The sequence below is a fragment of the Oncorhynchus clarkii genome, chromosome 29, assembly GCF_045791955.1.
Source record: "Oncorhynchus clarkii lewisi isolate Uvic-CL-2024 chromosome 29, UVic_Ocla_1.0, whole genome shotgun sequence".
Classification (NCBI taxonomy): Eukaryota; Metazoa; Chordata; class Actinopteri; order Salmoniformes; family Salmonidae; genus Oncorhynchus; species Oncorhynchus clarkii.
The window spans coordinates 3,071,263-3,097,002 of record NC_092175.1 but is presented as its reverse complement, the minus strand read 5'-3'; the positions used below and the strand labels follow the sequence as shown (position 1 = coordinate 3,097,002).

At 42.5% G+C, this 25,740-nt stretch overlaps 1 non-coding gene and 1 pseudogene across 1 annotated transcript; one reads left to right on the top strand and one right to left on the bottom strand.

Moving 5' to 3' along the window:
• Positions 1-6,775: 6,775 nt before the first annotated feature.
• trnaf-gaa (transfer RNA phenylalanine (anticodon GAA)) lies at positions 6,776-6,848 on the bottom strand. Its single transcript has one exon. It is a non-coding gene; the product is annotated as a tRNA-Phe (tRNA).
• Positions 6,849-12,881: 6,033 nt separating this feature from the next.
• On the top strand, positions 12,882-25,446 carry LOC139387790 (protein SCAI-like; annotated as a pseudogene).
• Positions 25,447-25,740: the final 294 nt, after the last annotated feature.

Below are 25,740 nucleotides of genomic sequence, written 5' to 3'. Positions count from 1 at the left end.
CACCTTCGGTTGCCAGCTAGTTGAGGCTGGCAACCGTGCAACACCGGTCCGTTAACTGTGAAACAGCTGTATATGACGGCGCGGCACTGCATTGGATGCTCTAAAAAGGTTTATACATTTAGCTACATACATTTTACACCTGGATACGGTTGACCAGAGGACGACTGATGGAGACAACAACAGTAGGAACGAGTCAGTTCGTTAACGTTAGCTAGGTAGTATATTAGCTTGCCAACGTTACCGTTAGTTGCTACGTCTCCCACTGCCCAGCTGTTCTCGCAGCTAACGTTACTTAGCGGTAGTAACCAGATTAAATTACTTGCACATCATACTAGCTACAGTAGCTAGATATTGTTAGTTAGCTACCTGCTGTATCACAGAGTATCTCAACCTTTGCCTGAATCATGCTGCTTAAATGGATGCACTGTTAATAGCTACCTAACTAAATGCATTGCTTCTAATTGATTGGATTGAGGCTATTTTCGCATGAACGTTACAACGTTAACAACTAACGACGTTAGGCGAACTAGCTAGCTTGCTAGTTACTAAATGCATTATTGATGTGATGAGTCCAGACATTACCCTTCGCTGGCTAGCTATGGACGTTAAATCACCAACATAACATCGTGCACGCTGAATGTAACACTAGCTCATCGTTAAGTTATGTAATAGTGCAACGAGCAGTGCCCTGCTTGTGTCACTGCAAAGACTCGCGTGTGTCCTGTTACAAATTACTGCACTGATTGTCGTTTTTCTCAATACCCCTTCATTTTTGTCAAAACGATTTGTCTAATTTTAAGACATATAGGCAACTGCTTTCAAGTGGACTCGGACTTGACACAAGCCGGACTGTTCTTTAAGGTGAGTACATGTCATATTCTGTAGCCTAGGTCGCTCTAGCTCTGGGGATTTGAGATGCTTTCTTACAGCATCTTGAGTTGAAAGTGCTTTAAAAAAAAGTCCACTGAAAAGAAATGACAATGAAGCAAATTGTCCCCCCCAAAAATCTCGACTTCCAGCTCCAGTCTGGTGAGGGAGCTATTCATTTGAATGGAACCTAGTTGACTAGAAGGCATACACCCCCTTGCACAGTTGTCACATTTTGGTGTCCTGATTGCAATGTCAGTGTTATCAACTTTCCCCTTGATCCTGACATGTCCTAATTCATTGCTGATGACAATCGAACCAAATACAGTTATTCACTTGGGATGGAAGAGTTGCAGGAGCTGTCTTGTTCACCGAAGTTCACAAATGACATTATGCTATAGAGACCTTTTGATTATTCACTGTAAATACGTCTTATTCCATTGAGGTCTAGTAGCCTATCAGACAACAATAATATACACTTAAAATGTACTATACAATACTGACTTCAAGAGTTTGTTATTGTAATTCAATATTACATTTTTATAAGCTTTCAAATTCATAAACATTAATAAACAAAACCCTTTGTACCAGGACTAAATAAAACACTGATAAACATATGGAATACCTCCATGAAATGCCACTTAAGTATTGAGTGCTATAATTCCTAAAAAGCAAAGGCATCAGTGCTATCAAGAAGATATACGGTATAGTATCAAATAATAGTTTTAACAGTAGTACATCTGGTCTTCATAAGGAATGATTTTAAATGGTTCAGTTGGTTCAAGAACAGATCAGCACATTATAAGCAGAGGTAATTCATAAAGGCAGCATTCAAGTATACACGCATCTTCACATAATCAAGCAATAAGGCCCAGCGGGGGTTACTATTCCACGGCTAAGGGCTGTTCTCAAGCGCGACACAACGGGGAGTGCCTGGAAACAGCCTTTAGACATGGTATATTGGCCATATACCACAAACCCCTGAGGTCCCTTATTGCTATTATTAAGGCTTTGTGAACTTTTTCATAGGCTTACAAACACAAGCATATCAGTACCACTGTACACTAGCGCCTACAAACATGTTTCATAAACAGATTAGGTCTAGTTAACAGAAGGACCCTGCGTGCCAGGACTGACATAACATTAATGATGTTAAACAAGTCACTGTCCAGGTGCTGAAGCTCCAAGCACTTTAACTGCTTGTTTGGAGGAGCTGGCCATGGTGCTGAAATGCAGTGAAGAGAGGGAGGAGGACTGGTGTGTAAAGTAGGTTGAACAGACAATTTTTATTAGCATATAATTTTCAAATCACTTAGATAAAAATAACAATCTTCCCACTTTCGCCTTATCATATCAAAACAAGCTCCACATTGCTCTGTGTATTCTTTGGTAGGGCAGTCGGTTGTGTTGGCGTGTCTCCTTCCTTTACTCAGCCATGTCTTCACATATGGCAAGGGGTGGAACAGCAGCAGTGGTTGATCGTTGCGTTTGAGGAAAAGCAAATTGGAGAGGTAGCTCACTGCGAGCGCGTTTCACGATGTCATTCATGCTGCTTGAATGCACGCTCGCATTCACTGGTGGATATGGCGATGGTTTCTACTGCTTTCATCAGAGGTGACAAGGAGACTGGCATTTATTTTTTGTTGCTTTGGAGTCCTTGAACTCAGGGAATCCCCGAACACTCTCCGTACCATCTACTCTGAACACCTCGCACAGGTGTCTCATTGCATTGTCTCCTAACAGAATGTCCAGCTCTAGGCTTGGGCGGTATCCAGATTGTCATACTGACCTTGTGCCATACCGGGATATTCGGTAATACTGGCACTGAACACAAACCCCACTGATGGGCTGTAATCCGAAGGTTAGCAATACTAACAAGTACATGTAAAATCCCATAGAGAATGCTAACTAAATGCTAACAAGCGCATTGCTAACATTTTGTACAGTTTCTGACCTACACTATAGAAGTATTCAAGTAACTCAAAAATGCTACTCACACAAAACAAATATTAGCCAGCATTGCTCTTCATCTAGGAGGGGATTTTCTGCTTTTACCACGCGGTCTAAGGCACTGCATCTGAGTGCAAGGGGCATCACTACAGTCCCTGGTTCAAATCCCAGCTGTATCACAACTGGCCATGATTGGGAGTCCCATAGGGTGGCGCACAATTGGCCCAGCGTCGTCGGGTTTGGTCCATGTAGGCCATCATTGTAAATAAGAATTTGTTCTTAACTGATTTGCCTAGTTAAATAAAGGTTAAATAACAAATTCTAATAGGTGAATGTTTGTTTTTGGAAGAAGCTAACCACTTAGTTAGCTAACTGGCTACTATATTAGCAAACTAAACACACAACTGAAGAGCATTTAGCACATTTTAAACGGTTAACTTAATAGTTATATGATATCACTGCATTCTTATCGGCAGACTCAATAGCCTTGGCTTCTCAAATGACTGCCTCGCCTGGTTCACCAACTACTTCTCAGATAGAGTTCAGTGTGTCAAATCAGAGGGCCTGTTGTCCGGACCTCTGGCAGTCTCTATGGGCGTGCCACAGGGTTCAATTCTCGGGCCGACTCTTTTCTCTGTATATACCTGTATCAAAGATGTCGCTCTTGCTGCTGGTGATTCTCTGATCCACCTCTACGCATACAACACCATTCTGTATACATCTGGCCCTTCTTTGGACACTGTGCTAACAAACCTCCAAACGAGCTTCAACGCCATACAACATTCCTACCGATTGCTGCCCGCACCCTCCCGCCCGACTAGCATCACTACTCTGGACGGTTCTGACCTATAATATGTGGACAACTACAAATACCTAGGTGTCTGGTTAGACTGTAAACTCTCCTTCCAGACTCACATTAAGCATCTCCAATCCAAAATCAAATCTGTAATCGGCTTCCTATTTCGCAACAAAGCCTCCTTCACTCATGCCGCCAAACATACCCTCGTAAAACTGACTATCCTACCGATCCTTGACTTCGGCAATGTCATTTATAAAATAGCCCCCAACACTCTACTCAGCAAATTGGATGCAGTCTTTCACAGTGCCATCCGTTTTGTCGCCAAAGCCCCACCACTGCGACCTGTATACTACCCACCACTGCGACCTGTATGCTCTCGTTGGCTGGCCCTCACTACATATCCGTTGCCAAATCCACTGGCTTCAGGTCATCTATAAGTCTTTGCTAGGTAAAGCCCCGCCTTATCTCAGCTAACTGGTCACCATAGCAACTCCCACCCGTAGCACATGCTCCAGCAGATAAATTGCACTGGTCATCCACAAAGCCAACACTTACTTTGACTGCCTTTCCTTACAGTTCTCTGCTGCCAATGACAAGCTGGAGTCTTGTATCTCCCTCTCTAACTTTAAGCATCAGCTGTCAGAGCACCTTACCGATCACTGTACCTGTACACAGCCAATCTGTAAATAGCCCATCCAACTACCTCATCCCCATATTATTACTTACCCTCTTGCTCTTTTGCACCCCAGTATTTCTACTTCCACATCATCATCTGCACATCTATCACTCCAGTATTAACGCTACATTTTAATTATTTTCACCTCTAGGACCTATTTATTGCCTACCTCCCTACTCTTCTACATTTGCACACACCGTACATAGAGTTTTCTATTTTTCTTTTCTTTTGTGTTATTGACTGTACATTTGTTTAGGTGTAACTCTGTGTTGTTGTTTTTGTCGCACTGCTTTGCTTTGTCTTGGCCAGGTCGCAGTTGTAAATGAGAACTTGTTCTCAACTGGCCTACCTGGTTAAATAAAGGTGAAATAAAAATGAAATAAAAAATATCTAGCTTGCAAACATCTAGTTGTTAATTCCATACTGTTAATTCCATCCATGCTGCCCAACAGTAGCTCCAGTCTCTCGTTGTTGTGTGCTTGTAAACAAACACCACGTGACTGAGGACTACCATAAGCTTCATAATAATGTGACAGGTGAAATATGAATGCAATGTTCTTTCTTTATCTCTTAACATATTGCTCAAGTTGACTGCAGGTATTTAATTAAAAAGTAGCTACAAATATAAATTCCAAAAACCCTGGTGTAAGGAATTACTGCCCAAGCATAGAGGACCTTCACATCTTCAATTATCTCTGTCTTTTTGACTGCTCTCATTGTCCATTGCGCTGACATAGGAGGAGGTGGTTGGTATGAGCCTGCTCATGAAGAATTGGGATGCGTTTATCCTCATCACCCATTTGTTCTCATGAAGCTCCACACCCTTGTAGGCTGTCCCCTCCATCGCTGTGCCCATCTGCTCAGCATGTGGACCCGTAATGTTCACCATTGACTCGAACACCTGTATTGCTCGATTTTGCTACTTGTCAGCTACAGGGAGAGTTGTCCTGCCGCTGGAACTGGCGGGAGAGGTCACTTGACTCCACCAAAGCGTTGTACATCACTCTCCCAAGTTGTTGACGAAGGCGAGGGATGTGAGGATGTCATTAAGGCCCTTGTCCTCTCCTTGCCATCCCTCTTGGCGTCGTGGAGGCCTTACTGAAGTGCTCATGGAGCAGGTAGGTTGCCCAGACAGCGGGTGAAGAGGGCATGCTGTAATGGAAATTCACCACCATAGACTCCAAGTCAAACTTTTAAATGAATAATTATTTTAACTGGAGAAGTTCCAGCAAACTTCATGCACCATAGTACACGTCGGCTGGGAGCTCTCCTTGGGCAGTCCCGTTAGTTCTCTTATATACTGCTTGCACAGACAAGTTATATCTTCATTTGCTTTTCATTATTCACCATTAATTCATCATTAACATTTGGTTCCTGCATGAGACCTTGAAACTGAGATCTCTTTTGATTCGAATGTACTTGTCCTCTTGCTCAGTTGTGCACCGGGGCCTCCCACTCTTTCTATTCTGGTTAGAGCCAGTTTGCGCTGTTCTGTGAAGTTTCCTTGAAGCCAGAGCATAAAGAAAGAACAAATACAAATGCCAAATCCCAGGATCAAAACAGGGACCTTTAGATCTTCAGTCTAACGCTCTCCCAAGTGAGCTATTTCGGGAATTCACTAAACTTAATTCTGTGGCACCCTTGACAATTCACATGCATGTGACTCATAATTTTGACACTCAGCATAGCCTGACAAGACTGGACCCTCTTGGTTGCTTCTTGCGGAAATTCCAAACGGCTGGGGAATTAGCTCAAATGCTTTGCATGCGTGAGGTAGTGGGATCGATGCCTGCATTCTCCAAAAGCACATTGTTTTATGGATCCAAGAAAACTCCAGTTCACACTTCATGCAGCCTTGTCTTACGACAACCTACTGTCATGTAAACAATGACAAGAAACTGTCATGTAACAATGACAAGCAACTCTCATGTAACACTGATGTCATAATGTCAGATGAAAAAGAAAGACATTACTTACTTTCAGAGAGCAGCGTATCACACACTCTAACCAACTGAGCTAACCGGCCGCTGGCTACAGAGCACAATTGTTGAGATACACCGAGCCTATGCAAGTGCTGGAGCGCAAACTAACAAGTCCACCAACAGCATAGCCTGACAAGACTGGACACTCTTGGTTGCTCCTTGTGGCAATTCCAAACAGCTGGGGAATTTGAGCAATCGGTATTGTGTTTGCTTAGCATGCTATAGGTACTGGGATTGATGCCCGCATTCCCCAAAAACACATTATTTTGTGGATCCAAGAAAGCTGCAGTTCACACTTCATGCAGCCTTGTCTTACGACAACCTACTGTCATGTAAAAATGACAAGCAACTTTCCTGTAACACTGATGTCAAAATGTCAGATGAAAAAGCAAGATAGTACTTACTTTCAGAGGAGCAGCGTAGCACACACTATTGAGGACCACAAACAAAGCTGTGGATAGTTTCCTTGAAGCCAGAGCATGAAGAAATAACAAATACAAATGTCAAAACCCGGGATCAAACCAGGGACCTTTAGATCTTCAGTCTAACACTCTCCCAACTGAGCTATTTCGGCAATTCACTCAACTTAATTCTGTGGCACCCTTGACAATTCACACTAAAATGTACATAATAGCCAGTACGGGGAACGAGCCCATGACCTTGGCATTATTAGCACCACACTCTAACCAACTGAGCTAACCGGCCACTTGCTATTAGGCGCAATTTTTGAGATGCACCGAGCCTCTGCAAGTGCTGGCGCGTAAACTAACAAGTCCACCAACAGCATAGCCTGACAAGACTGGACACTCTTGGTTGCTTCTTGCGGAAATTCCAAACGGCTGGGGAATTAGCTCAAATGCTTTGCATGCGTGAGGTAGTGGGATCGATGCCTGCATTCTCCAAAAGCACATTGTTTTATGGATCCAAGAAAACTCCAGTTCACACTTCATGCAGCCTTGTCTTACGACAACCTACTGTCATGTAAAAATGACAAGCAACTTTCCTGTAACACTGATGTCAAAATGTCAGATGAAAAAGCAAGATAGTACTTACTTTCAGAGGAGCAGCGTAGCACACACCATTGAGGCCAACAAACAAAGCTGTCGATAGTTTCCTTGAAGCCAAAGTATTAACTGATAGACTCCTTAACGTTCCTCAAGCTATAACGTTAGTTGCTCACTGGACCCTGATGGAAATCTGTGAGAAATGTTTTCTAGATAGTTAGTACTTAGCTATCTATGAATTAACGACTTAATGTTTTCCCTCTGTGGTTAATTTTCAGAATGAGAGTTAGGTGAAGACGAGGCGGTGTTAAACAAGAGTTGAAAGGAAAGGAACTTTCTCACTTTTTAAATACAGTGGATAAAAAGGGGTATGCCAGGTGTACTCTCTGCCAGAAAGAGAGAAATTCTGCCAACATGCTCTGTTTAATGCTCTGCTGGCACATTGTAGAACAGATGTACACAGGCAGAACATGTACAGTGTAATAACAACATGCAGTGTAGCTCAGATACTGCCCAGGGCCACACCACCAGCACCATTCCACCAGGGGCCAGAGAAGATTAGGGATCAACAGGCTCAGCTTCCCGTGCCCACTATAGACCGCATAGCAAATGCAGTGGTAGGTGTGTTAGGTCAGCAGCATCACTATTTGAGAAGTCAGCATAGCACGTCACTCAAACTGTTAGTATAGGTAAATAAACACTGTTGAGCAATTTACACAAGATAAAAAAATATGTTGTTTTCCTACTTTTAGTTAATTTCATAATTTGTGTCTTCTAGGCTATGGTCCTTGGTGTCCTAGCAGAGCATTCCCTCCCCTTCGTTTTCTCCAGTAATTGTTGAGCTAGCGCAAAGTCTTGCCATTGACAAGGTGGCTTTGGAGAGGATGAACAACCGTGGCATCCTACAAGATGGTCCATGGCCTAGTGCGGACCTTCTCCAAAAGGACCGTCTCAAACCTGAGCAGGTTTCCCTTTTCTTTGAACTTGGATGAGAGCACATCTAACAGCAACAAGAAGGTTGTTCTCATATTTAATAATTGCTTTCTTATATCTATTTGCCATTCTATAGTCTCTACTCTATTTGCGCTACTTTTATCTTGTTTTAATCTTCTCTTGTCTTACATTGTTGAAGAGAAAGCTCAAGGAACAAGCAGTTCATTGTCCAGTCAACATATTTTTCCTGTGCATTTGACAAATCCTGATTTTATTTGAAGGTCCTCTCCATGCTGGTAAGCTACTACCATGATGACACGAGGAAGGTGGTGGTGGAGCACTTGGGGTCCCTGGAGGTCATCAAGGTGAATGCTGTCAGCTTGGAGAGGGCACTCTGCAACTTCTTCAACCATAACATCCCATGGAAAATTCTGGTGAGCATGATGATGGATTGCTGTAGCATCTTGAGAGGTAGCGAGACCTGCATCGAGACAAAGGTCCGTCAGATGCAATGTCCAACCCTGCTCGACATTGATGGAAACTCCTGTCATCACATCCAGAATGTGGCAAAGAAGTTTGCAGATCCCTTCAGCAGCTCTTCAATGATCTGCACACTGATCATCAGTGGTCTCCAGATCAAGTAAAAACAAGTATATTTGAATGTTTGGTATTTACTTACCACTGAAATTAATGAAATCTTTATTCATTTGATTCATTAATTCATCTGAATACTGAATTTATTCCAAATCTATCTTGTTTCTGTGCAATCCAACCTTAAATGATAAAGAACAATAAAGGGGCAGTATATGGAAATAAATCATTTCATAGTCTCTTTTTGTCAGGTGATGTACCTCAAGGAGATATGCCGGTACCTGAACATCCCTGCCTCCAACCCTCAGAGGTTTGTGTCCCATCGCTGGTTGTCTACAAATGTCACCATTTGACACACAGAATGCTGCCGGCTTGCATGACCCTGTACTACGGGTTCCTGAGCAACGAAGACCAGGAGCTGTACAAGGACCCACTGGAACACATTCATAAAGAACACCACGTGAGCGAGAAGGCACAAGCGCAGATCAAGTCTTTGCACGAGGACCTCAACAGAAAAGGTGAAGGTCATCACTAGTTCTATGTTAAGCTTAGTATTGAGTTTGTTTACATCATGGTTACCAGCGATGAGCAAAATGTACCTTATTGACACTTAACTTACTGATTCTGTTTTCACAGGCATGAAAGTAAAAGTAAAAGTTTTTAAACAAAGAAGGTAAAAGTCAGAAGGAAGAGGGTGAACAGGAAGGTGTGGCATGAGGGAACTACAAGTGATCTACAACTCAGCATTTACGTGGGTGTACTGGAGTACGTAATGGTTTTTCAGGTGGGTATTTTCTATCTGCGACTGTTGGCTATACTTGTATATACAATATTGTAGTTCACAACAGTTTGTTTAACATTCACAGGGTAGCCAGATGTTGGTACATAAGCTCCACGACAAACAGCTTTCAGCTTTTTTCTTGCTTCGTCAAAGCTGAATACATAACTAAAGTGTCACCCAAGGCTATGGGATTGATGCTACTTCAGGAGAAGATGCTGCTGTCTGCCAGGGAGATGTATGTGGTCTGGGAAGCAGTTGGATTCAGAACTAGGAATCCTAATCATGCTGTTAGTACCCTGCAATTTAAATTGCATTTAATACGTTGATATCTTTTTTTGTCATTGTTTCAAAACATGTAGTAATTGTCAGTTTTGTGGTGTCTATATTTCAGCTGCTGAAGTCTTTCATGGAACAGGTCACCAAAGCCTACACCACCCCTGAACTTTACATGCAGAAGAAGTTTCCCTTGTAAAGTCACACACAGGTCACTGTCTGCTCTGGACACGATTTTGATAGGCCACTCGCAGGCAGCGATCCAGTTGAAGAAGCTGAGCGCAATGTTGGGCCACCTCTCACCAGCCAGCACTGATCATGTGATACAACATCAATCCATGCCTGGCCAGCTTCACAGAGGGAGATGACATGGTGGAGTGCTGGGCTCATGTCTTGGCCCAGACACTGAAGTATCCAGCCCTGGGTAATGTGGTGAAAGGTGCCCTCTCCGTCTTTCATGGAACCAGGGTTGAGTCTTTGTTTAGTTGGATGAATGACATCATTGATACACGAAGCCCCAACATGAACATCTCAACGTTCAATGCAAGACAGACTGAAGTACACCCTGCACTCCAAGCAGAAGACTGCAGTGGAGATGTTTAAATGGGAGGATGCAAGGTTTGGGGAGGTGGACAAAAGGCTCTGCAGAAACATCAGGTCAGCAGGAACAGTAGACAAGACACAGTGACAGCAGAGTCTGCTGGAAAACTGAAGACGACATCTCGAGTATGGCTGTCAGCCATCTGGAAGTGCTCAGGAGAGCAAGAGGGCGGCAGCTGAAAGGAGAAGAGGTCAAGGCTCAAGCATGCTGCAAAACAGCGCAAGTGGGCACTTGAAATACTTGTCCGGGCTAAGAAAAAGAAGGTAAGGTGCAACACAACACTAAACAGAAAATAAACACCCACGAAACACAAGTGGGAAAAGGCTACCTAAGTATGATTCTCATCAGAGACAACTAACGACACCTGCCTCTGATTGAGAACCATACCAGGCCAAACGCAAAACACAACATAGAAAACGGAACACAGACAACCCACCCAACTCACACCCTGACCATACTAAAACAAAGACATAACAAAGGAACTAAGGTCAGAACGTGACAGCCGGAGAGGATGGCTGACGTTTTACGTGCTCCTAACCAACTGTGTATTGTGTTTGTTTTTTTGCGCTGTTTGTAAAAAATAAAATAAAACTTATTTTGTACATAATGTTGCTGCTACCATCTCTTATGACCGAAAATAACTTCTGGACATCAGAACAGCGATTACTCACCACGGACTGGTAGAAGCTTTTTCCTTTAATGAGTCTGACGAGTCCGATGTGAAGGATATACTGCTTTCCCGGGAACAGGCTGCCTTCTGAGAATTCGTAGGCGAGTGACTAAACCTCCACTGCCATGACGTTCTATTGGCAAACATGCTGGTGCACGATATCTAAGGAAGTCTTGAGGTTTTGATCGCCTGAGGTCATGATAAGCTATAGACCACACTATCTACCTAGAGTTTTTATCTGTATTTTTCGTAGCTGTCTACATACCACCACAGACCGATGCTGGCACTAAGACCACACTTAATGAGCTGTATACCGTCATAAGCAAACAGGAAAACGCTCCTAGTGGCCGGGGACTTTAATGCAGGGAAACTTTAAATCCTTTTACCATATTTCCACCAGCATGTTAAATGTGCAACCAGAGGGAAAAAAACTCTAGACCGCCTTTACTCCACACACAGAGACGGACAAAGCTCTCCCTCGACCTCCATTCGGCAAATCTGACCATAATTCTATCCTCCTGATTCCTCCTTACAAGCAAAAATTAAAGGAGGAAGCCCCAGTGACTCAGTCAATAAAAAAGTAATCAGATGAAGCAGATGCTAAGCTACAGGACTGTTTTGCTAGCACAGACTGAAATATGTTTTGGGATTCTTCCGATGGCATTGAGGAGTACACCACGTCAGTCACTGGCTTCATCAATAGCCCACAGTGACTGTACGTACATACCCCAACCAGAAGCCATGGATTACAGGCAACATCCGCACTGAGCTAAAGGGTAGAGCTGCCGCTTTCAAGGAGCGGGACTCCAACCCAGAAATGTATAATAAATCCCACTATGCCCTCCGACGAACCATCAAACAAGCAAAGCATCAATACAGGGCTAAGATGGAATCCTACTACACTGGCTCCGACGCTCGTCAGATGTGGCAGGGCTTGCAAACTATTACAGATTACAAAGGGAAGCACAGCAGAGAGCTGCCCAGTGACATGAGCCTACCAGATGAGCTAAATTACTTCTATGCTCGCTTCGAGGCAAATAACACTGAAACATGCATGAGAGCGTCAGCGTTTCCGGACGATTGTGTTATCTCGCTCTCCGCATCCGATGTGAGTAAGACCTTTAAATAGGCCCGCAGGGCCAGACGGATTACCGGGATGTGTACTCCGAGCATGCGCTGACCTTCTAACAAATGTCTTCACTGACATTTTCATCCTCTCCCTGTCTGAGTCTGTAATACCATTTTTCAAGCAGACCACCATAGTCCATGTGCCCAAGAACACCAAGGTAACCTGCCTAAATGTCTACCGACCCGTAGCACTCAAGTCTGTAGCCATGAAGTACTTTGAAAGACTGGTCATGGCTCACATCAACACCATTATCCCAGAAACCCTAGACCCACTCCAATTTGCATACCGCCCTAACAGATCCACAGATGATGAAATCTCTATCTCTATTGCGCTCCACACTGCCTTTTCCCACCTGGATAAAAGGAACACCTATGTGAAAATGCTATTCTTTGACTACAGGTCAGCGTTCAACACCATAGTGCCCTTAAAGCTCATCACTAAGCTAAGGACCCTGGGACTCAACACCTCCCTCTGCAACTGAATCCTGGACTTCCTGATGGGCTGCCCCCAGGTGGTAAGGTTAGGCAACAACACGTCGGCCACACTGATCCTCAACACGTGGGCCCCTCAGGGGTGCGTGCTCATTCCCCTCCTGTTCTCCCTGTTCACTCGTGACTGCACGACCATGCACAACTTCACCACCATCATTAAGGTTGTCGATGACACAACAGCCTATGGGGAGGAGGTCAGAGACCTGACCGTGTGGTGCAAGGACAACAATCTCTACCTCAACGTGATCAAGACAAAGGAGATGATTGTGGACTACAGGAAAAGGAGGACCGAGCACATCCCATTCTCATTGACGGAGCTATAGTGGAGCAGGTTGAGAGCTTCAAGTTCCTTGGTGTCCACATCAACAACAAACTAACATGGTCCAAGCACACCAAGACAGTTGTGAAGAGGGCACAACAAAACCTATTCCCCCTCAGGAGACAAAAAATAGTTGGCATTGGTCCTCAGATCTTCAAAAGGTTCTACGGCCTCCGACCGCAAGACACTACAGAGGGTAGTCCATACGGCCCAGTACATCACTGGGGTTAAGCTTCCTGCCATCCAGGACCTATTTACCAGGCGGTGTCAGAGGAATGCCCTGAAAATGGTCAGACTCTAGCCACCCTAGTCCTAGGCGGTTCTCTGCTACCGCATGGCAAGCGGTACCGGAGTGCCAAGTCTAGGTCCAAGAGGCTTCTGAACAGCTTCTACCCTCAAGCCTGAACATCTAATCAAATGACTAACCAGACTATTTGCATTGCCCCCACCCCCTTTACACTGCTGCTACTCTCTGTTATTATCTATGCGTAGTCACTTTATTAACTCTACCTACATGTACATATTACCTCAATTACCTTGACTAACTGATGCCCCTACATTGACTCTGTACCGGTACCCCCTGTATATAGCCTAGCCTCGCTATTGTTATTTTACTGCTGCTCTTTAATTATTTGTTACTTTTATTTGATATTGTTATTATTATTTATTTTTTAATTGCATTGTTGGTTAGGGTGTGTAAGTAAGCATTTAACTGTAAGATCTACACCTGTTGTATTCGGTGCATGTGACAAATAACATTTGATTTGAAATAACATTGAATTGTTTTCCTTAAAATGTTTAGTTGTGAGTTAGGTTCACATTAACCACTTTACAAACAGAAACTGATCATATAGATAATATTCTGTTGTTTAATTAGTACACAGTTAACCTGCATTTCAAGAAGGGATTCAGCCTAAAAGTCACTAGAAATTAGAATTTTAAAGCTGATTTAAAATAAAAAATTCCCTCAGCAGGGATGTTTTGTGTTTCAGTGCAATGAAAATATGTCACCTTTTTGGGCCCTCACCAGTTTGCATCCCTGCTTTTTACACTGCACTCTTTGAGAGAGGTAGTTAGCAAACCAGGCCAAAGACCCCTCCGAGGCACAAATACTCCTTAGCCGGCCAACAAGATTGGAATGGTCTACCGTATCAACAGCTTTGGCCAAGTCAATAAAAATAGCAGCACAACATTGCTTAGAATCAAGGGCAATGGTGACATCATTGAGGACCTTTAAGGTTGCAGTGACGCATCCATAACCTGAGCGGAAACCAGATTGCATACCAGAGAGAATACTACAGACATCAAGTAAGCCAGTCAGTTGATTATTGACAAGTTTTTTCAACACTTTTGATAAATAAGGCAAAATAGAAATAGGCCTATAACAGTTAGGATCAGCTTGATCTCCCCCTTTTAAATAATGTATGAACTGTGGCTGCCTTCCAAGCAATGGGAGGCTGTCTCTCCTGGTTAAAAAGGTCAGAGATAACCTTGGTGATGATTGGGGCAGCAACCTTTAAAGAATAAAGGGTCTAAACCATCTGACCCAGATGTCATTTTGGGGTCAAGTTTAAGAAGCTCCTTTAGCACCTTGGACTCAGTGACCTCCTGCAGGGAGAACCTATGTAGTGGGGCAGTGGGAAAAGAGGGAGAAGCATCAGGGCTAGTCAGTAAACAAGAAAGTTCATAGTCAACAAAGCATGCAGGAGTCATGAGGCAAATAGCAAAATGCACAAGAAATACAATATAACGACTTGGGGGCTAGCCATTGTAAGTTCAGAGTCACTCACCCCACCTGTGAGTTTGTGCTGAAGGAGAGCGAGAGGAGAGGGGGGAGTGTGGTGACGGTACATGTACCAGACAGGAGGAGACAGGGCAGACGGTGAACAGATCGCCAGGTGGAATCCAAGCAGCAGTGCAGCAGGCTACAGGAGTAGGTGTCACACCCACTTGGGAGAAGCTTTTATTTCTGGAGGCAGATTTCTTGGAGCAAATGCCAGTGGATGGTCTCTGAGCGGGATGTGGTTTCAAGGACTCCGGATTTGGGTGGGGTAGCCTGCCATTTGTTGGGCTCAAAGGCTTCGACACCTCTCACTTCACACCTCAGTGCTAATTGAAGTTGTATCTGGTCTGTCTGGTCTGTCTCAGTTCCAGGTTTGATGGTGTCCTTGATAGTATTAATCCTTCCAGGTAATTTTGTCCAAAATTAGGTTGTATGTTTGGAGTTTTGATCTGGAGTGAAGGTTATGCTGTGGAAGGTAACATCTTGTATATGTCCCTTCCAAAAAAATTCAAGTTTATCTAACTCCAAATATATATTTTTGTAAAAAACATGTTGGAAAATGTGAGAGCTTACATGCAGCTGTATCTCTCTCTCTCTTTTCCCTGAACTCGATCTCTGTAGCACTCCACCAATCAGGCCTTTATGGTAGAGTGGCCAGATGGAAGCCACTCCTCAGTAAAAGGCACATGACAGCCCGCTTAGAGTTTGCCAAAACGCACTTAAAGGACATCTCACATTTACGTAAGTATTCAGACCCTTTACTCAGTACTTTGTTGAAGCACCTTTGGCAACGATTACAGCCTTGAGTCTTCTTGGGTATGACGCTACAAACTTGGCACACCTGTATTTGGGGAGTGTGTCCAATTCTTCTTGGCAGATCCTATCCTCTCAAGCTCTGTCATGTTGAATGGAAAGCGTCGCTGCACAGCTATTTTCAGGTCTCTCCAGAGATGTTCGATCGGGTTCATGTCCGGGCTTTGGCTTGGCCACTCAAGGACATTCAGAGACTTGTCCCGAAGCCACTCCTGTGTTGACTTGGCTGTGTGCTTAGGGTTGTTGTCCTGTTGAAGGTGAACCTTCGCCCCAGTTGGAGATCCTGAGCGCTCTGGAGCAGGTTTTCATCCAGGATCGCTCTGTACTTTGCACAGTTCATCTTTGACTCGATCCTGGCTATTCTCCCAATCCCTTCAGTTGAAAAACATCCCCACAGCATGATGCTGCCACCACCATGCTTCACCGTGGGGATGATGCCAGGTTTCCTCCAGACTTGACGCTTGGCATTCAGTGGCAAAGTGGTCAATCTTAGTTTCAACAGACCAGAGAATCTTGTCCTTCAAAAAAATATATTAGCGAGAATTTCTAAAAACCTGTTTTTACTTTGTCATTATGGGATTTTTTTGTGTGTGTGTGTGTGTGTGTGTGTGTGTGTGTGTGTGTGTGTGTGTGTGTGTGTGTGTGTGTGTGTGTGTGTAGGGGAAATTCTTAAACATTTTTAAGAATAAGGCTTGTAACAAAATGCGTAAAAAGTGAAGGGATCTGAATACTTTCCAAATGCACTGTAATGGTAGAATTCCTGTTGATGACGGCGTGAATGTTCCAAAAGCTAGATTAAACATTTTACTTGTGTGTTTTTGTGCTTACCAGGGATGACTCACTGTATTTTGCTTAGATTGTAACACAACTCTCCTTCTATTGTCTCCGCCCCTCATGTTAGGCCTGAGTTGGTAGCGAAGAAACTCCGGTATTATGCCCGCTACATTGTAGTTTGTTTACTTCTGAACAAGATGGACCTGGTGAAAGTACTGGTCAAGGTAAGAAACCTGAGAAAAACAAACAAGAACCAGAGGAAGTTCTGAATCCTTCAATCTCATTTGTATTTATTTATGCCTTTTTTTGTATTGTTTTATTATATTGGGGTTTAGTATGAAGCGGAATGCAGAAAACACAGGAACAAAGAACACAAGTTTCAGCCTGAAATGTTTATTCTGGTAAACCTTTGACTGTAATTGAAGTATATTTCCTTTAAGATCCTACAAGCAGCAATAGTTTTTAAACTGTACATGCATTAGTATCTTTGTGTACATAATATCTGTCTACCCCCCTGTAGGAGCTGTCAGAGGAAATTGAGGACTATACGCAGCGATTCAACACAGAAGATCAATTAGAGTGGAATCTGGTCTTACAGGAAGTGGCAGCTTTTTGTGGAGGTCAGATCCCAAAGAATAACCCGACTGAATCACCTGATGCCTTTTACCTTCTGTTTCTACTGCCTGTTGCCTACTATGAAAGGGGGAAATGTCATCATAACTTATGAATGAAGGACATAGTAGCACTTAAAGGAGGCCTCCACAGGTCAGCAAACATTTGAAAAGAAGGATGTTGCCCAACGACCATTACTAAAGTACCTACACCAGTGACTAACCTCCAATCAACATGAAGTATTGTATTTCATTCTGGATTTATTATTTTTTTGGGGGGGGGGGGGGGATTATGATTGTACATTTCTGTAAGTCTTTAATTTGAGTGAAAGATAATGTGTACCACACACGTGCTACTGGAATGGTGTGGACAATGGAGTACAAGGGAAGCTGTGCATGATACAATTGTAAAGTGTGTTTGTTTCTGTGAGCAGGCAGACCCAGTTGTGGTGCTGAACAATGAAAATACTGTGGTCGTCATATCCAATCGGCTGCAGGAGGGGGGCATGTCTCCGTTGGAACAGGGCATGGTGGTTGGTCAGCTCACCCTGGCAGATGCACTAATCATTGGCAACTGCAACAACCAGGTGTTTGAACGCATACATTCTAGTCTAAAGCCCAGCCCTAAAACAACCCCTAGACTGTAGACCCACATTCTAAACTATATTATTTTGTGTTTGTCAGGTGAAGTTCAGTGAGCTAACCATCGATATGTTCCGCATTCTCCAAGCTTTGGAGCGGGAACCAGTCAATCTGGCTACAACGACATCTAAATATGGAACATTGGTGAGGGGGAATACTGAAAATGCTTATTACATGAATGTCTTGTGGACAACGACACATCCAGAATATTGCAAATGTAAAAGTCTCATGCGATTTCGGGCGAAAGGCAGCGCTGGCATGAAACCTGTCCTTTAAACAGCTGCTTACTCACTTTCTTCCTTCACAGGAACCCAGCGAGAAGCCAGCCAAGAGAGAGAACCCTCACAAGTACCTGCTGTACAAGCCAACGTTCAGCCAGCTCTTCACCTTTTTGTCTGCCTCCTTTAAGGTCAGTCTCCATCTGACTGTCTCCCCCCTTGTCCCCTCTGCTCTGCCTTCATGTTCCAAAATGTCGGCTTAGCCATGCTTGGCTGAACAAAGTTGTTGCTACTTTTAATCTATTTTTCATCACCCCCACCTGTATCTGCCTTTTTTAAGCTCTGGTGGTTTTTGGAAATTGCCAGTAGCTTTTATGTAGTCCATTTTAGTGGTACTGTCCTGTGCTAAAAATGATCAGTCTAGATTACCTCAGATAATTTTACATCAAATCAAGTCTTACCCAATGGAAATGTAACCGCTGAACGGAAGAAACAACATATCCTGTTTTAGAGTACATCCCAATGGAATCCTATCAGAATTCAACCAAATTTAAATGGAAGGTTCTATCAATTCCCTGGGTCATTTCATGTTTTTATGTGTATCTGAGTTATTGGCGTTAAAGCAGGCAGAAATCCATCTGGCATGATGTAGCATTGTGATAAATTCGCTCTCACTACACTGGAAGTTAACAGGGATATGAATTTTAGATCACTAAAACGTATATCATACATGTCAGATTTCAATACTGACAGATGTGATAACTCAGGAAGATGTCTTCTCTAAAATATGAGCAATGGCTCATTCGAATGATATTCCTACCTCGAGAAATGTGTAATTTAACAGAGGGTCTAGCACTTTTTTCCCTATTTGTCTACCTCTTTAGTCCAGGGTGCATTGCATGGTGTCATTGCCAGAGATATTATAGAAAGGAGATAGGAATCCAATTAATGAAGGAACGTATAACGCCCCACCCAGCAGACTGTTGACCAATCGCGTTCATTTTGTCATTCTGCGTCACGCGGTTGTTAAGCTAATCGCCATGCAATCCCTTCTCAAAGTCAGTGTTTATGTCGAGGAGCGTGTCTATTTTCCGTAATGTCACGATTCGAAAGCTATACTATATTACAGATAGCAAGATAATTATCTCACATCTCTGAAAAGATTTGTAATGTTGTACTTGTTGTTGACTAAATTTGTGCTAATGTTGGGTTTTGAGCTAGCACCCAATAGACTCCCATTCACTCCTTGAAGAAGAGTGGTACTTGTCCCAGAATCGCCCAGAATGCACCGCACAGACCATTTCCGTAGCAATGGCAACGTTTCCCATCTCCTCAAAAGTATATCTGCCATTGCTAATGTCAGACTCCACTCTGTGAGGAACATTGATCTGCAGGTTGAACATGGTGATATTGTAGACTCCTAAATTGATAGCCGTAAAATCACCTAAACAAGCTGCACTAACTAGCTAATTTACATGCTAATATTGTCTTTGGTATTATTATGTGTAGCTACGTTTGCTAGCTAGCTAGCCAGTCAGTCAGCCCATAGAGTACATCGCATTGTGGATTTTTTTAGTCAACTTAAGGTGCAACAGATTTCCACAACTATTTTCCATGTTGCAAACCAACTGTATTATAAAGCCAAAATGAAAAAAGAATTCTCCAAAAATATTGTTCTCACATATGTGTTTATTGAACACTGTAAATATATATATTTTTTCTTTAAATGTAACGTAAACTCATACATCGCCTTGGTCCGTACAATTGCCCTTATTTTAGCACCCCAAAAACGTAATACTTCCAGATCAACTGTAATGTCAATACCATTGTAAAGCACAATTTCTCCCCTTTCCAACAGAATCAATTACATGACCTAAACGCTGCCCGTTTCTGCATGATTCAAGAAGGCAATGAGCCCCGTCGGGTCTTTTTAAAAATGGAGGGTGGGGAAGCGAAACTAATGCGTGATAGTGAGAAGGAGAGATGTTGTGTGGGAAAATAGCTTTTTTTCACTCGATCTGTCCAATTTATCCCCTTATCACCTCTAAAATGTAAATAAAACACTATAAAGATTGTATATAATGTGTCATTACGTACCTATTTGAAGGTTTGTGTTGAATTTGTATCGGGTTTTAGGGCGGTGCTAAAGTGATCTTAGAAGTAAACAGCGGCTTTGAGAATGATGATCGCATGCAATGATGACGCAAAAAATGACTAGGTATCCCCCCTTACCCCGTCACTGTCCATTTCATGTTTTTAAACGATGAGAGAAGTGCTACACCTGGTGGAGAGAGATTGTAAGACGGAAATAGTTGCTTTTTGCGTGCTGTACGTTACGACATGACACGTCAAGATGTAGCGGAGGGTGTAGTGGAAATTTCCTGTATTACCAAATCATGAGAGCAAACCACACACAAGTTAGTTATCATAAAGTCCATCTTTAATTATATGAGCTCCATCACAGCCCTGTGACTCTCAGATTAATTCAGTGTCTATAGATGAATTCTCTGAGAGTGCTTACAAAACAGTTCTTAGTATCATTTATATCCAAGACACACCCATCTCAACTCACATGACGAATAACAGATCTTATGAACATTACAAAGGAAGACTTTACTTGAGAGAGGAGTATCCCATAGCCAGACAGCATTAGCTATAAATTATTGTTCAGTTTGCTCTCCTAAAACGAGGTTCTACTTCTCGTTCTTGGTACAACATAGTATCAAGACATTACCTCATCCACTAGCATATATCAAATACACCCCTCCTGGACAAGATCACAGAGACACAGTGACTGGCACACAGACATTGTGGAGCCAAGAGATAATTGGTTCCCCCTCAATCACCCCTTCACATGGTTTAAAAGATATGTTTACATATGAAGACAAGCTTGACCTCTCCCCTCTCTGCGGCCCAAGTAACCGAACCCAGGACAGAGCAAGGATAACTGCAAATGGCTACAACAAGATACATTCTAAATGAGAAGTAACTCACAAGCATATAATGAAAATAAAACATCTTATCTATGACACCCAACTATTCTGATTCATCCCCAACAAGGGTCAGTTTTTTCCACTTTTTTTCCACTTCTTGAAGCAGGAGCTGAAATTAATCTGATCATTTCTTCCCAAAACTGTATTTAACTTAGTCTTTCTATCAGGACCATATGACTTTGGAGGAGTCCTCACCAACACGAACCGTGATGTGGTAAACGGGGAAACGGTGCAGAAAAGGAACCAAGCCCAAAAAGAGATGCACTGGTAAAGATCAGGCGCTGACAGTCCACTGTCCTCAATGTTTTCTAACGTTTGGCAGACATGAGATGCATGTACAGTATTGGCCTTTAAAAAGTTACATTGAACTTTTCGCACAGCCCATGTTATTCCTAAACACAGTCTATGACATTTGCCAGATATTGTTGTTTGTACAATGTGTGCGTGTGTACATGCAATGACTGTTGACTCCTGTATGCCTTAGCCTTCACCCTGGGGACTTGTTCCCTTTCACCCGGAAGCCTCTCTTTGTCACTGTGGACTCCTCCAACAGCACAGCCTATTACATTCATCACAATGAAAAACAAATGTGATAAGATGATGGTAATGGTAACTTTGAGGCGCTTTTCAGACATTGCCAAAACACTCTACAAGTTGTTTTCATTAAGATGTTCATCAGCATACTTAAATTGGTTGATGGTAGTTCACTGGATTTTCATCTCATTATTATTAGTTGTATAAAAACAAAATAATCAAGGTGCCAAAACACAACGCTAAGGGAGCACCAGTATTCAATATATGGAGTCAAGATGGAGAACAGGGCATGTAGAGCTTACTTAGGGGATCACCTTTTGTTAACAACTTGTTTGACTCATTTTAAGATGCATTTACGGAAAAGTGGGCTATTCCTTTTGGGAATTCACTTTGGTGTGATCCTTACTAATGCTGATATTTAATGCTTTTTTTGTATCTCCATGTAGAATTTCTCCAATCTCTTTGGTCAGCCGCTGGTGTGTCTTCTATCTACCACAGTCTATCCACAGAGCATGCAGGGTTTGTTTGTCACTATTATTTTAGCTTTGTACTCAAGTCAAAATCAAATAAGTTTATTGGTCGCATACACAAATTTGCAGATGTTGTCTCACGTGCAGTAAAATGCTTGTGTTTCTAGCTCCAACAGTGCAGTAATACCTATCAATAATTAAAATAAATAAAGACATAATATACACATAATCCAGAAAAATAAAGTAACTAAGAAATATCAGAACGAGCAATGTCAGACACCAGAATATAAATATACAATGTCTTCAGAAACTATTCACATCCCTTGACTTTTTCCATATTTTGTTGCCTGAATTTGAAATGTACTAAATTTAGATAATTTTTTGTGGTCACTGACCTACACAGAATACCGCATAATATCAAAGTGGAATTATGCTGTTCAAATGTTTTACTTATTAATTCAAAATGATACAACCACAGACCCGGGAGGTTTTCCAATGGTAAATAACTGCTTTTTTTTTGTAAAGCAGACATCAAATATCCATTTGAGCATAGTGAAGTTATTAATTACACTTTGGATGGTGTATCAGTACACCCAGTCACTACAAAGATATAAGCATCCTTCCTAACTCGGTTGCCGGAAAGGAAGGAAACCACTCAGCGATTTCAGCATGAGGCCAGTGGTGACTTTAAAACAATTACAGAGTTGAATGGCTGTGATAGGAAAAAACTGAGGATGGATCAACAACATTGTAGTTACTCCATAATACTAACCTAATTGACAGAGTGAAAAGGAAGCCTGTACAGAATACAAATATTCAAAAACATGCATCCTGTTTGCTTAAAGGCACTAAAGTAATACTGCAAAAAATGTGTCAAAGCAAATTCACTTTTTGTCCTGAATACAAAGTGTTATGTTTGGGGAAAATACAACACATTACTGAGTACCACTCTCCACAATTTCAAGAATAGTAGCAGCTGCATCATGTTATGGGTGTGCTTGTAATTGTTAAGGACTGGGTAGTTTTCCAGGATAAAAAATACACGGAATGGAGCAAATCACAGGCAAAATCCTAGAGGAAAATCTGGTTCAGTCTGCTTTCCACCAGACACTGGGAGAGGAATTCACCTTTCAGCTGGACAATAACCTAAAACACAAGAGCAAACCTACACTGGAGTTGCCTACCAAGAAGACCGTGAATGTTCCTGAGTGTCACGCCCTGGCCTTAGTTATCTTTGTTTTCTTTATTATTTTGGTTAGGTCAGGGTGTGATATGGGTGATTATATGTTTTTGCCATGTCTAGGGGTTTTGTATGTTTATGGGGTTGCACCAGTCTAGGGGTTTTGTATGTCTATGGTTGCCTAGATTGGTTCTCAATTAGAGGCAGCTGTTTATCGTTGTCTCTGATTGGGAACCATATTTAGGCATATTCCTTGAGTATTTCGTGGGTGATTATCTATGTCTATGTGTTAGTTGCCTGTGTCTGCACTTTTCATATATAGCTTCACGTTCGTTTTGTAAGTTTGTTTGAGTGTTCTTCGTTTCATTAAATAAGAAGATGTATTCATCTCACGCTGCGCCTTGGTCTCATCCATACAACGAACGTGACACTGAGTGGCAGAGTTTTGAATTAAATCTGCTTGAAAATCTTTGCAAGACTTGAAAATGGTTGTCTGGCAATGATCGACTTCATATTAGATTCCAGGCTGTATCACAACCGGCCGTGAATGGGAGTCCCATAGAGCGGCGCACAAATGGCCCGGCGTCGTTAGGATTTGGCCGGGGTAGGCCGTCATTGTAAATGAGAATTTGTTCTTTACTGACTCGCCTAGTTAAATAAAGGTTAAATAAAAAGAAGGAAATATTTGACAGAGCTTGGATATTGTACAATCCAGGTGTCCAAAGCACCTAGATTTACCCAGAAAGACTCACAGCTGTAATCGCTGCCAAAGGTGATTCTAACATCTATTGACTCAGGGGTGGGAATAGTTATGAGATATTTTTGCATTTCATTTCCAATAAATTGGCAAAAATGTCTAAAAATGTCTTTTCACTTTGTCATTATGGGGTATTGTGTGTGTGTGTGTGTGTGTGTGTGTGTAGATGGGTGAGAACAATTTTTAATTTTAATCAATTTTGAATTCCGGCTGTAACACAACAAAATGCGAAATAAGTCAAGTGGTATGAATACTTTCTGAAGGCACTCTATATACATATTGTATAATGGTGTCTAAATGGACAGTATATGAATAGAAAAGGTGTGTACAGCAGTAGCTGTATAGGATGAGCCTTGACTAGAATACAGTATGTACATATGAAGTTGGTAAAACAGTGTGTAAACATTATTAAAGTGACCAATGTTCAATGACTATGTACATAGGTGCAGGGTAGAATACCGGGGGGTAGCCGGATAGAACAGTGACAAGTACAGGCAGTTACTTTCATTGTTGAAGTCTGCAATTAGTGTGTAAACTATCCTAGAAAATGGCTCTCAGAGCTCGTCAGTTGATTCTCCCATGTGTTGGCCTATTAAAACCAGCCGTTGTCCTATTAAAACGGCTGGTCCTTGTTTAGGCCTACTTATTTTCCATTGGATTCTGCAATTATTTGAATACATTGTATTGATTGGTTTAGAACTGTGTGGTCCGAATAAGCCATGTGAGATGAGACAGGTGTTCTGAGAAAGACTGATAAAATGCCTCATCTCTGTCACCCTCTGTCTCCTTCTCGCAGACCAGTCCCAGCGCGGCAGCCTCTTCACACTCTTCCTGTACTGCCCCCTTCTGGCTTTCCTGTCCGTGTGTGGCCTTCGCAGCCTTCGCCAAGGATTGTGGGAGAAGGCTGAGGAGTTTCTATGCAAGGTGTTCCGTGACATTGGCCAGATAATTACACGCTCACGAGCTATAGGTACTTCTTGTTTAGTCAATTCTGTGATACGTTTTGTCATTTTAAGTGCAAATGTCACAACCATAACGGTGGAATTTCTCCTTCACAGACCAAGCATTTCTACAGTTCTACGGTGACGAGTTCCTTTGATTGTTACTGATCCGCTTTGTGTTCTGCTCGGCTACACTGAGAATGCACAAGCTCTTCCAGGTAAATCGGTTTTACTGTGCCTTTGGTACTTAGTTACATCTCCCATAGTTATTCACATCTCCCATAGTTATTCACAGAAGTTATGATCATTTGGGGGTAAATGTAATATCCGTCTCTCTCTGTCTGCCTTTTGCAGGAGTCCAGGAGCTTCCCAGAATCGTACCCTCAGCTACCTAAACAGGACACGGTGGAGAGCAGCTTCCTGCGGAAGCACGTCCTGGAGCTGGCCGCCATGTTGGATGTGCAGCGCCTCTTTTGGGACGGAGCGCTGGACGTGAACTACTGACTTTTAGCTGACCACCACAACTTTACAAACACAGACCAACTACAGACACACAGACCACCACTATACACACTCTCACAGGGGAGAGTCCTCATCATCTTTCAGAGGTAATCATGTTACTTGTTGAACACACTGCTATAGTGTCTGTTTCTTTGGAACCCAAGACCCCCTTATTTCCCCCACCTTATGTAAAACTATTTTTTAGCATATCAGCTATATTTATTTTGAATAGTCATACAGCTACTTGTGGAAGTCAACAGTGGACCATGCACAATAAAAAAACATGAACAAGTCACCCATCTACTTAAATACACACGTCCGTGTTACTCATAAAAACAAACTCAACTCAAATGAACACGTGGTGTAGCTATTTTAGAGGGCTGAGGGCAGCAGGAGGACACATGAAGATATCAAGGGATTTTAAACTTAAAAAGACGGAAAATAGATTAACGTAGTT